The sequence below is a fragment of the Nomascus leucogenys genome, chromosome 21 (assembly GCF_006542625.1).
Source record: "Nomascus leucogenys isolate Asia chromosome 21, Asia_NLE_v1, whole genome shotgun sequence".
Lineage (NCBI taxonomy): Eukaryota > Metazoa > Chordata > Mammalia > Primates > Hylobatidae > Nomascus > Nomascus leucogenys.
Genome location: NC_044401.1, coordinates 58812639 through 58824768, shown reverse-complemented (window position 1 = coordinate 58824768; position 12130 = coordinate 58812639).

The window sequence follows — 12130 nt, the reverse complement described above, 5'->3', positions numbered from 1 at the left end:
AACTGTCCTGGGTGAGTCAGTGAGTGGGTGGTGAGTGAATGTGAAGGCCTAGGACATTACTGTGCACTACAGTAGACTTTATAAATATCGTACATGACATTAAATTTACTTAAAAATATTATTCTTCAATAATAGATTAACCTTAGTTTGTTGCACCTTTTTTATTTTATAAACTGTTAAATTTTTTTAACTTTTTGACTCCTTCGTAATAACATTTAGCTTAAGCCGCAAACACATTATACAGCTGTACAAACGCATTTTCTTTATTATATCCTCAATCTATAAGATTTTTTCTATTCCTAATTTTTTTTTGAGTTTTAAAACCTTTTTGATAAAAACTAAGACACAAACATACACAATAACATAGGCCAACACAGAGTCAGAATCCCCAAGATCACTGTTTTCCACCTCTACATCTTGTCACACTGGAAGGTCTTCAGGGGCAATAACATGCATGGAGCTGTCATCTCCTAGGATAACAATGCCTTTTTCTGGAAAACCTTCTGAAGGACCTGCCTGAGGCTGTATTTACAGCTTACTTTCTTTTCTATAAGTAGAGTATACTCTAAAATTATGATAAAAATCATAGCATAGCAAATATATAAGCAAGTAACAGTCATTTATTGTCATTATCCAGCATTATGTACTGTACCTACTTGTATGTGCTACACTTTTATATGACTGGCAGTGTAGTACATTTGTTTATACCAGCATCACCACCACCAACATGAGTAATACCTTCCACTATGACATTATAACAGCTATGACGTCACTAGATGAGAGGAACTTGTCACGTCCGTTATCTTTTGAGACCATTGTATATGTAGTCTGCCTTTGACCAAAACATTACACAGCACATGATAGTATATTCTTCCTCTCTTAAACATTTCGTTATATTTCATTATGAGTTGCTGAAAGTCATATAATATTGTCAATATATGGATTTTCAAATTGGCTCACAGGAATTCAAACTAGAAAATATAGCATTTTTTAAAGACAAATTTATTTTGCTATAAAATTTATATCACACTAACTCAATTTGACTTTGAAAGTAAGGATTTCCATGTTATTCATCTTGGCATAGTATAAATTGGTCAATGGTTTTTATTTTTTTTTCAGATAAACTTTTTACAAATGTTTATAAGAAAAATAATTTGCCAAATAAGTTTTCCCTAACTGTATTTTCTTAAGTAAATGTGGAGATATTAGAATGTCTGCCAGGTCTCTTATAAGGGAAGCTGAATTTGTTCTGATAACAGAAGTTAAATGTTACAGATAACAATTAAAATATTGTTTTAAATTATATATCCATATGGATATATAATTAAAATGTTATTTTAAATTATGTATCCATATGGATATATAATTAAAATGTTATTTTAAATATATATCCATATGAATATATAATTAAATTGTTATTTTAAATTATATATACATATGGATCTATAATTAAAATTAAATTTAATTACATATATAATTAAAATTAAATTTAATTACATATACGTATATATGTAATTTAAAATGGCTGTGTTTAAAAGAAATTTATTAAACATCTGCTTGAAAGTGAAGACATTGATCAAATCCATTAGGTAATAGGTTAATCAGATAATTCATATTCTATTTCACATCACCTTGGATAATCAATAATTGGCTTCATTTTCCTTAACAAATTGTTTTCCAAATGACTTGGCTTTAATCTGGTCAAGCATATATTCGATACTGACATTTTTACAGTGTCCAATAAAGTGAGTGAGGTACAGATTCATGCCTCTGTGTGATACGGAGCAGACAAAGAAATCCATGAGTTAACAACTATGTCTAATATATATGTCTTGGTAACATTTATTTTGTTTGTATAATAAAAAATTATATTGATTCAGTTGCTTCATATATGTACAACTGAACCCACAGTGCTGGGCTGCTCCCTGAATTCTTTGTAATCCCAGTTTCAGTATGCAAAATATTATTTAAATTAATTTAAAATATCTACATAAATGCATAAATAAAAGAGTATTATGGAATATGTTGTCATTGAAACACAAGACAAATCTTATATGGAAAGAATTTCTCTGTTTTGTCTCAGATATGCTATTTATATTTACATTGATTGTAAAACAAGATTTGGAATCAGGTGCAGAATTTGCTCCTAATCCTAAATCGAAAGTGATTTGAATGAATGGCACTAGTTTTCTGAATTCTACTGTATAAGCTTCATAAGGAAGACAGTATGGCGATTCCTCAGGGATCTAGAACTAGAAATACCATTTGACCCAGCCATCCCATTACTGGGTATATACCCAAAGGATTATAAAACATGCTACTATAAAGACACATGCACACGTATGTTTATTGCGGCGCTATTCACAATAGCAAAGACTTGGAACCAACCCAAATGTCCATCAATGATAGACTGGATTAAGAAAATGTGGCATATATACACCGTGGAATACTATGCAGCCATACAAAATGATGAGTTCATGTCCGTTGTAGGGACATGGATGAAGCTGGAAACCATCATTCTCAGCAAACTATCGCAAGGACAAAAAACCAAACACCGCATGTTCTCACTCATAGGTGGGAATTAAACAATGAGAACACTTGGACACAGGAAGGGGAACACCGGGGACTGTTGTGGGGTGGGGGAAGCAGGGAGGGATAGCATCAGGAGATATATCTAATGTAAATGACAAGTTAATGGGTACAGCACACCAACATGGCACATGTATACATATGTAACAAACCTGCACGTTGTGCACATGTACCCTAGAACTTAAAGTATAATAAAAAAAAATGAGATTTAAATTAAAGGAATGTAATTTAAATTGGAGGATTTGATAAAAACTTGAGTGTCGTGTGACATCAATTCATGTATTAAATATAACAATGTAACATTCAGAAATATTAAAATACTTTTAACTCAAGATATGAAGATGCCAGATAAGAGCTTTAAGCTTATGTTTTCCTTCTAATTGTTTTTCTTTCATTAACAGATGATGATATTGTCAAGAAATACCAAGGATGCAATGTTGAAGCCTTGCAGATCTTTGAAGGATATTAAACTAAGAAAAATGCATTGACAGTGTTTTGCGCAATCTGCATGACTGCCTAGGGTTGCATTCCTACTCAGAATTATGTAGTCTGTTTCAGGGTTCTATGTGGCCCTCATGACATCTATTAAAAAATTTGCTCATTTTCTTACCTTTATTTTCATTGCTTCATTGACTTTGTGTGGCACGTCCAGCAGTTTAGACAGAACAACTTAAAATAAGGCATGGGAAGCAGTGCCTCTGTCATGATATAAAACATAAATCACTAACTTTTTTGTGCCTTTGGCAAATTGTGATTGCTATTCTGTTCAAAAAATGCAGGTCACTGGCCTTCTGGAAAACTCTCTTCATCAGCAGTCTGAATGCTTTGTTTTGAAGAAAAAGGAAAGGCAAGAGAAAATGTGTAAGTTCGGTTTATAAACCGGCAGGTTATTTATTCAGATAATTGTAAGAAAGCAAGCAGTGGAAATTTTGATGAGAAAATTACTTGAAGAAAGAGGGAGTCACCTTAGGGTGAAGACCTTTGGGTAGTAAACTAATGACTGGAATACAAACTATGTAATAAAAGGACAATGAGTAGCAGATAACTTTGTGGTTGTCACACAATGTGGACTTCAGATAGACAATGGGAAGTACAGGTATGTATGTGCTAATAGTTGCTAGCTTGATCTTAGAGCTCTCAGCCTATCTCTTGCTTTCTCCAAAAAAACCTCTTTCAAACCAACAAGGATGTGTTCCTACAGCACCTAGCATAGAAATATCCACACGTGTGCACATGCACACACACACACAGACACACACATCACATTACAAGATCTTTGAGTACATAGGCCTATAAATTATACTTGCGTAGTACAATATAAGACAGAAGGTTAGATCCTAACATAAAGAGCACGTGTTGAGGATCTGGTTCTTGCATATACTACCTCAGTGGCCATGGATCAGCTATTAAAAATCTGTTGAGACTTATTTTCTTCTCATGTGTAAATAAGGATTTTAATTTCCATTTTGTGTCATTGTAAAGCCTAATTTGCATGTGATACAATGAGCAAATGCCAGACTATCTGTTGGACTTCTAGCACAGTGCTTTGCATATATAAAGCACTCAATAAATTGACATTTTGGTTGAGGTCAAATGGAGAGATGGCATATTCTCACTGTCTTCCAAACTGATGATAGTTCATAAAATAGAAATTTCACTCGCTCTTCTGTGTTTGTAGTCCCAGGAAAATCAACCCTGGTAAAAAATGGTACATCCACCCTCTATATCTGCCATTCATTTTTCTCCACCCTCTGACATTTCCCAAAGGAAGACAAATTTTCTGCCTCAGAGTTTAGTTCAGAGTGTGGCATCCATTAAGTTACATTCCTCTACTAAGTGGGGTTAATGCAGTAATGGCTGATACTTATATGAGCCCTGACTTACCTATGACTATCTCTTTAGGACTGCCAACCATGGGCTATAAAATATTCTTTCTTCTTTCTTCCTTCCATGTGATAAACTTTTCTGGATACTCTTTGACATTTCAGGAACAGGATGGAGGAGAAGGATTTGACTATGGGGTTTTCTAGCTTCTCTAACTATGATTGAGGGGTGTGCTTAATTCAGAAAAAAGAATAATGTATCAGTTAGCTATTGCTACATAACAAACTACCCCCAATGTTAAGCATTCTTTTTATTACTGTTACTTAAAATAACGACTGTCTACTAGCTGGCTCCTTCTGCTGATCTGGGCAAGCTTTGGCTGATCTCAGCTGGGCTCCTTCACATATCTGAGGTCAATTAGAGGGTTGGATGGGGCTGACAAGTCTAGGATTCTTTGGCAGAGATCACTCATTCTCCTTGTGTTTCTCACATTGTTCCGGCAAGCTAGTAAAAGCATTTCCTCACAGTGATGGCAAGGATTGCAAAAATAAATAAATAAACAGAACTGTAGAAGCATTATTTTTAAGCCTTTGTTTGCAGGAAGTTTGATTCTGTCCCATTTGCCAAAGCAAGTTACATGTCCAAGTCCAGAATAAGTGTGGGAGGGTACTACCAAAAGGCAGAGATACAAGGAAGCGTGAAAAACAGGGTGCGTTAAATTAGTAGAAATTGGGTGCACTGATCAATACGAATTATACTTTGGCCACAGTTTCAAGCCATGTTTTCCCAACCAGTATCACCTGCATCAAAGCAGGTATTTGGCTCTGACTCTGGTATCTCTTTCCCAACTGGTTCAAAACCCTCACCCTAACAGATGATGAGCATATGGGAGATTTGCATAACAATACAAAGACATGCTTTGTACTTTGTGAATGATCTGGCCAGGCTAGTGATGCTGGCACAATTTACAGGGACAGATATCCACCTATCCAAATCATTTTATTATATAGATTAAAATTCAGGAAACCTATAGAATACAAAAAGTTTTGAAGAAGCAGAATTTTCCAGGTAGGCACATTTATTTAACTAGTTTGAAATTCTGAGAAGAGAAAATGTTTAAATTACTTAGTCAATGATTTTAAGACCAACTAAAAGGACTTGAAGAAATAAAACCTCTGTTGGAATCGGATTCAGCTACACAGTTGCACTGTATAAGCCCCATGATCTCATTTAATCTAATTTGGAAAACTGCAACAATAACCTTTTTATCTTAAAGATATCTCTAGAGGATCATTCCTCCTGAAGACGCTTTGTAAACTGAAAAATGTTATCAAACACTATGCCCTCCAAACACATCCCAAGTTTATTAGTGTCATAGAATTTTATTTTATGAAGGAAATTTAGTGAATATGTTTCATTACTTAGCATTATATGTGAAACACAGCAAGTCCTAGGACAGTTAATACCTCATTTGTCTAATTAATGTGTATATGATCTACCAGTCACTCAATACCAAGATAATCATGATTTTTCTTTGTCTGAAAACATTCTAGAAAATGAAATGTTTCGGTAAAGACTCAGAGATTTTTCTGTATATGCAAATAATTCTGAAGGGAAACAAAAGAGAGCAAGTCATTAGTAAACAAACTATTTTCCATTGGTCAGTGGTCACAGAGTTCCTTTGGTGCCTTTAAGCCAAGGGAGTCAAATTCAGATTTTACATTAAAATTATTAGGAACAGGCTGGGTGCGGTGGCTCACACCTGTAATCTCTGCACTTTGGGAGGCCGATGGGGGTAGATCACTTGATGTCAGGAGTTTAAGACTAGCCTGGCCAACATATTGAAATTCTGTCTCCACTAAAAATATAAAAATTAGCCAGGCATGGTGGTGGGCACCTGTAATCCCAGCTACTCGGGGAGCTGAGGCAGGAGAATTGCTTGAACCCAGGAGGTGGAGGTTGCAGTGAGCCAAAATCACGCCACTGCACTCACTCCACCCTGGGCAACAGAACCAGAATCCTTCCCCCCGCCAAAAAAAAAAAAAAAAGAAAAAAAATTATTAGGAATGAAGTAAGAAATGAGGTGCCTGGGGACCAAAATTTAAGGAGGTTCTCATTCTTCAGTGAGGACCCTGTCTTTGCACTACACTAAGAGTGAGTGTCTCCTTAAATTTTGTGCCCAAAGAGCTTCGTTTGTCTTGCCCTAGTAAGGCCCTAGTTAGGGCATGGTAAAAATCTTAGACATTATTCCCCTAGTAGAATTGGCCTTTAACTCAATGAGCAGGTAACTTAATTTTTAATTCACTTGCATTAAAAACTTTTAAATGTAGGCTTCATTCAGATTCTTGATGCTGTATTTTTTAAATGTTATAGAGCCATCTAAAATGTTTGAAAAATAAAAGACCATGTTTGCAAAACAATTCTTCTTAGCATACTAGGTAAGAAATCCTAGCCATTTGGCCTCAGTTGAGAGCAAATTTGGAGTCTGTTAACAGGGTTTTGAAACCCATCTCCACCCTTTGTTGGTTCTGTGAGCTTGCACAAGATATTTAGTTTCCTCATTTGGCAAATGGGAATAATTTTTATAGCACTTATCTTTTATGTTTTACATGCAGGTGAGAGAACTAAATGTAATAATGTACATAAAACTTTTAACAGTAACTGGCTTACAGAAAGAACTTACCAAATGATAGGTATTATTATTGATATTATTTTTGTTATTATTTCTGGAGTAAAGCCTTTGCCAAATAATTTGCTTTGGCACTAAAAATTCATTCACAGGATTCAAAATATCTGTCCTGATGCCTCTTTTCAGCAGAAGCAGCCAGAAAGAATCTTTGTCCAACATCCCATAACAGCAGTTAGGTTTACTTCTCTTGAGGGGGAATAATACAGGACTTATTCAGAAATAATTTTTAGGCAGCTAGAAAGAGTAAAGTTTCTTGGCAGAATTTTCCTTTAATAAAAAGCAACCCCTGAAACTTTTCTTTTCTAACAGGAAAGTAGCTTGAAAAGCCAGGCCGGCAAGCTTTTATATGCAAATGCCGGTGATTAGAAACTGGGTCCATCCAACATGGTGATTCCTGCCCTCTTCTGCTTGTCAACACGTGTGCCAGGTATCATGGTCGCCTCCAGATGACTCCATGTGTACAGGACATCATGGTGACCTGTATTTGCATATTAAAAGGCCAGGGTGGGAGGGCCATGTTTTTCACTGGCTATGTGAATGACACACCTGGTCAAACCAATCCCCTGGGCCTTGTGCAAATCAGACACCACCTGCTCCAGCCTCCCAATATAGCCAACTGCTTTTCCACTACATACGGGATTTTCTCCATTCAGAGCTCTCCTCTCTCTGTATAGGGGAGCCATTTTCTTCTTTCTTCTTTCTTGCCTATTAAACTTTCTTCTCCTTAAAACCAAAAAAAAAAAAAAAAAAAAAAAAGTCCTGAAATAGATTTGAAGGTTGTCTTCCTTCTTCTATATCTCCTATAATGATTCTTATGAAGAGAAATCAAATGGAAGTTCTTGGGATATGAAAGAGAAGAGAGAGATAACAGAAGAATCAGAAGAATTATGAAACCTAACCTGAAATTTAAAACAATTTCAATTTTTTTAGCTTCTTGAAGAGAAGGTTTAGCATGATTAATAATTATTTATTATTACTACTTAATAATGATTGATAATAATAGACTTTGGTAAGCTATTTTCTACCTCTTAAAATCCCATTGTTTTAGGACTCAAAAATCCTTCTGTCATTAGGGAAAGTTTTCTCTAAACTTTGAAAAGTTTTTTAGGATGTAGTTTTCCCTCAAACATTTACTTTACATATTCTCTTCACTAAATTGACATTTTCAGAATGATAGAGGTTTTCCTTTTAATTGGTAGATTTAAAAAATAAATCGGCCTAGATTCATAGAATAGAAATGACCTCTAAGCCTCAAGTTAATATTATGAAATACATGGTTAGAGGGCCTAACATTAATATAGAAAATTATAAAAATAGCACAAAACCACAGTGATAATCAATATCAAAGTAGAGAGTAACAGAAAATAATGAGTCTAGGTGAAAAATAAATGTATTAAATAGGTATAATTTACATGAATTCTGAGATAGGGATAAATGTAATCATCTTCTGAAATAAAATTGTCTTCATGCATGTATTAATTTGTTTACTGATTTGTAGCATATTTTGGCAAATCAATTGCCAAGGACCTGCATTATCAATTCACTAATTTTGGTGCTAATTTCTCAACATAAAAAGGATAGCAAAACAGCACACAGAGAACATTTTCCTTTTGTATTTTTTAAAAATTTGAAAAACTGTGGTGTTAAAGTGCTTCAACATAAAAAAAAATTCAGAAAATTGCTAATTGGATGACTCACATGTTGTTTGAACACTGCCAAGAAAGAAATGATAACGTAAGTACCTTATAGGACTTTTTATGGCATGATTTTGGTACCTCACACTTGGTCAAAACTGCACATTTAGGCTGACAGGTCATATTTTCTCAGATCTTCAACTTTGCTTGATTCTCGGTTGTATCAGTAGGGCTCAGGGGAGGGCAGTGGCACTGTCCCAGTTCAATGCAGCCTCGACCTCCCAGGCTCAAGCAATCCTCCTGCCTCAGCCCCACAAGTAGCTGGAACTATAGGCACATACCACCACACCTGGCTAATTTTTTAATTTTTTGTAGAGACAGGGTGTCTCCATGTTGCCCAGGCTGGTCTCAGACTCCTGGGTTCAAGCAATCAGCCTGCTTCAGGCTCCCAAAATGCTAGGATTGCAAGAGTGAGCCACCGTGCCTGGCCTGAGCATCTTTTTATTTTATCTATCTAGCTATGTTGAAAGGAGGTATAGCACCATCTAAAAGAATAGAATTCTGAATCCAACAGATATAAGTTGGGTCCAGTTTTAACCAATATTAGTCATCTGGTACTGGAAAAGTTAAAAATCCTCTGAACTCGAGTTCACTCTTCTAAAAAAAAGAGATCATATTTATTTTATAAAGCTACTTTGAAAATTAAATCAGGAAAGAATATAAAATATTCGGCAAAGTACCGGCATAAGTACTCAATTTATAGTAGCTGCTTGAATTATTATGTTATTGTTTAATGGATAAGAAACTGGTTGTCAGGAATTAGGTGAAATCCTCTGACTCAAAAGATATATAAGGGAGAATAGCTATCCTTGGGAGCTCTCAATGGAATAGTCAAAAGTCCAAAGAGACAGATGAATAGACATTGATGAACATCTTGGAAGCACAGAGAAGGAACACCAGGCTAGACACTGAGACTCAGGGAAGGCCTCTGTCTAAGCTGAATCCTCAAGCAGGAGGAATGGGGAACACATGGTGTCTAGCAGAGGAAACATTATGGGAGCAGACCTACTGGGTGTTCAGCTGGCTGGCTGGAGCAGAAACGAGAAATGAGGGAGAAACAAGAGAGGAGGCTAGAGAGATAAGTAGAGGCCAGATCTCAAAAAGGATTCTAAAGTCAGCCGGAGAATTTGAACCATATCCCAAGGCCGATAGAAAGAGCCATGAAGGGTTTTAAGGCAGAGAGTGAGAGGATCGGATTTTCACTTTAGAAAGGTCACTGGAAATGAGAGAGGGAAAGCAGTTAGGGACTCCATTTGTCCCAATTATGACATAAAAGTAGTCTCAGCTGGAGAATTGATGGTGGGTACAAAAAAGTGGCTGGATCTCAAGAATGCTGAAAAATGTTGCCTTGCTAAAATTTATCAAATGAATGAGAAAAGCAATGCACAGGGATCATAATCTGATAACACTGCTAAATCCACCCCAACCACTGGATGGCTGAGATTGCTTATTTGGCCTTTGATCCTGAATATGTCTATTTTGTCAACCAGAACAAGTAGAGAGGAAAGGAAATTAATCTTTTCAGCCTTTTTCTACATCTTTGAGTTCTCACATAAAAACGAATTTTGAATTGGTTCTGTATATAATTTTCGCCACTTACTTTCAGTTAATTTCCATGGATAAGCAAATTAATTATATCCTGTTTCTTTACATCAACTATACTGACATGGTTCATAGGTAATTGCATGGTGTCATCTCTGCTTTACACCATCACTGGGTATATTGGATCTGTAAATGTTAGCATGCTGCTTCTCAGGAAGATACAATTTTATTATCATTTTTTAAATCTTGAGGAATTCTCACTGAACTAGTTTTCTTTATTTTCCATTTCCATTTGGAATTTCATTACACCTAACATGCCATACAACAGACATTATAATAAATAGATAACTGATTAATTGGGACCCATTTAAACTCAGTTATAGCATTATTTCCCTTCCATTTGATCCTAAGTCATTCAAGATCTCACTTCAGCTTGCCTCTCAGCCTCTCTCTTAACACTCCTCTCAATACCCTTGGCTGTAGACCAATAGGTGTTTGCCATTCTCCAAACACTCGCTCACTTGCAGTTTTTACGGAGTCCCTAATGTTTCCTTGGCCTAAAACGTACTCCTTCCACCCTACCCTAATTTCATTACAGTAGTGCCCCCATATCTGGAGTTTTGCTTTCGAAGGTTTCAGTTACCTGTGGTCAATTATGGTAAACCATGTCTGAAACTATTAAATGGGAAATTTCAGAAATAAAAAATTCATAAATTTTAAAACATGCACCTTTCTGAGTAGCATGATGAGATGAAATCTTGTGCCATCCTGATCCATCCTACTGGAGCCTGAATCATCCTTTTGTCCAGTGTGTCCATGCTGTGTATGCTACTCCCCAATTAGTCACTTGGCAACTGTCACAGTTATCAGATCAACCTACATAGTGTACATAGAGTTCATCTCTATCCTCAGTTTCAGGAATCCACTGGGGATCTTGGAACATATCCTCCATGGATAAAGGAAGAACTATTGTAATTCTTGTTCTTCTTTTCTCTGCTTAGACATTCATTCGGAAAGGTTTCATGAACACGCATGGTTATTTATGGAGGGCTTACTTCACCTTATACTAGGCACATAAAAAATTTAAAGTTGAGCAAAGCAAACTTGGCTGTGACCCTATGGAACTTCAAGTACAGATGAAAAGACCAATGTTAATACAAACACACACACCCATGCTCACATATATGTAGAGTGTCTCTGGAATGACATCAAGGAAGAGGTAGAAAAGGGTAGTCTCTGAAGAAAGGAAATGGTAATAGGGTCACAAAGCTAAAAAGAAGTCTTCTTCAGAAGAAGACATTTTCTTTGGAATTATTTAAATATGTATCAGGTGGATATAGTTCAAGAATCAATGAAGAAATTTGAGAAATGTGGTAAGTGCTATGAAGTAATAGTACATGGTACCATTAGAGAAGATATCAGAATAGCCTAACTTAATTTGGGGAGCTAATTTTACTTTTCTCTGAAGAAATGATCTTTATTGGAGTAGGATAGAATATTCCAGATAGAACAATCAGCCTAGGGAAAGGCCCATGTCAGGAAAAAGATTGACCTTCCAAAAAAAATAAGAGAGAGAAAGAAGAATGGCAGAATCAGATTGCTGAAGACGAAGTAAAAGTTGGCGAGGGGTGAGACATGAGTGGATGAAAGAAGCTGTGTTATGCAGAAGCTTGTAGATCAGGTTGTAGGTTTCACATTTTATTTTAAGTGCAGGGTGGGGGATGTAAGTATTTTGAGAAGAAAATGGTGAGATGTATTTTTCACTTTTAAAAAGTTGTCCTGGATATTCGGT